General features: G+C 49.2%; 1 pseudogene across 1 annotated transcript; it reads left to right on the forward strand.

Moving 5' to 3' along the window:
• The first annotated feature begins 368 nt into the window (after nt 1-368).
• On the forward strand, nt 369-1,258 carry LOC310791216 (serine/threonine-protein kinase VRK1 pseudogene; annotated as a pseudogene). The gene has a single exon. The product of its transcript is annotated as a serine/threonine-protein kinase VRK1 pseudogene (transcript).
• Nucleotides 1,259-1,693: the final 435 nt, after the last annotated feature.

Genomic DNA, 1,693 nt, shown 5'->3' on the forward strand with positions numbered 1-1,693 from the left:
TGCAGGAGCAGGCCCTTATAGATGTGAATATGACATCACCTGTGTTATGACATCACCGGCGAAAGGCATGAAAGACGCCTATGAATCATGACATCATCAGTGATCGATGACATCATAGTAGGAATGACGACGTCAAAGTAGGAATGATGACGTCATCCTAACATTATACTATCAATGGTGCCAACTCATGCACATAGCACCGCACGCTTAACAGGAGTTTCTCTGTTATGTGCTATGTGCATGAGTTGGCACCCAAAAAAGGTGCACCCATGGCACATCCTCATCAGAGTCTCCACCCTAGACATGCATGCAAAAATTCACACATGTGGTTCTGCGGGAAGTTTGGTCATTTTTACGTCGAAGAGAAGATGCCCCCTAAAGCCAAGCTACCGGGAAAGGGCAGAGGTCCAGCGAAGAGGAAGCTGGCAGAGGAGTTTCCACCTGGAGAGGTCCTGACTGACACTGGGAAGAAGGCCTGGAAGCTGGGGGCACCAATCGGCCAGGGGGGCTTTGGCCTCATATATTTGGCTGATGAAAGTTCTGCTAAAGCTGTCGGGGCCGATGCTCCACATGTCATCAAAGTGGAGCCCAGCGACAACGGACCGCTGTTCTGCGAACCAAAGTTTCACATGAGAGCTGCCAGGTCTGATCTAATTCAGAGCTGGATGAAGTCTCACAACATGAAAAATCTGGGGGTTCCCAACTTTGTAGCTACTGGGGCTCCGGTCTGCATGACAGAGGGAAAAGGTATCACTTCATGCTTATGGATCGATGTGGCACAGACCTGCAGAAGAAGTTTGAGAGCGGGATTCGGTTCCCCAGAAAACTGGTTCTGCAGCTTGGCCTCCGACTGTTGGATAGTCTGGAGTTCATCCATGAGCATATATGTGCATGCTGACACCAAAGCCTCCCACCTGCTGCTGAGCCACAGTGATCCCGACCAGGTTTACTTAGTAGACTATGGGATGGCATATAGGTAATCACCCGATAGAGTATAAGGAGGACCCCAAGAAGTGCCACGATGGCACCATCGAGTTCACCAGTGTCGATGCCCCCAAAGGAGTGGCTCTAGGTATGTGAGGAGACCTGGAGATCTTGTCCTACTGCATGGTTCAGTGGCTGTGTGGGCATCTGCCCTGGGAAGACAAGCTGCACGACCCCCTCTATGTCAGGGACTCCAAGATCAGGAGTCAAGAAAACATCTGAGTTCATGTCCAAGTGTTTCTCTTCTCAAGACAAGTGTAACAGCCCAGGCTGAGTGGACTGTACAAATGAGGGGAGACCACACATGTTTTAAAGTCGCAACAAAAAGTATTTATTATAAACTAAATGAATTACTCAAAAGATAAGATTAGATGTGTCAGTCAGTAACGTCAGTAGTGAATGCAGTGTGTGGATGAGTGGGAAGTGTAGTGTAGTGTAGATGTTTGAGATGTATGAAAGTAAGATCCAAAAGAGCCTGAGCTCAAAGCAAACCAACAAGGTGGAGAGAGAGAATGAGAGTGAGCAGCCAGCTCAAATAGGGAGAGCATCCAGGTGCTCCAGATCAGCTAATCAAGCAGCCCCAGCCTCTGCCCAGCCAGGACCTGCAGACTGAAAGCAACCAATCAGTACAGTGACCCCACAGCACATAGTGAGGGCTGCCACATCCCCCCCCCCTTAAAAAAACTGGGTACCACCTAAATCCCAAACA

The sequence above is a fragment of the Poromitra crassiceps genome (genome assembly GCF_964638095.1).
Source record: "Poromitra crassiceps genome assembly, chromosome: 2".
Taxonomy (NCBI): domain Eukaryota; kingdom Metazoa; phylum Chordata; class Actinopteri; order Beryciformes; family Melamphaidae; genus Poromitra; species Poromitra crassiceps.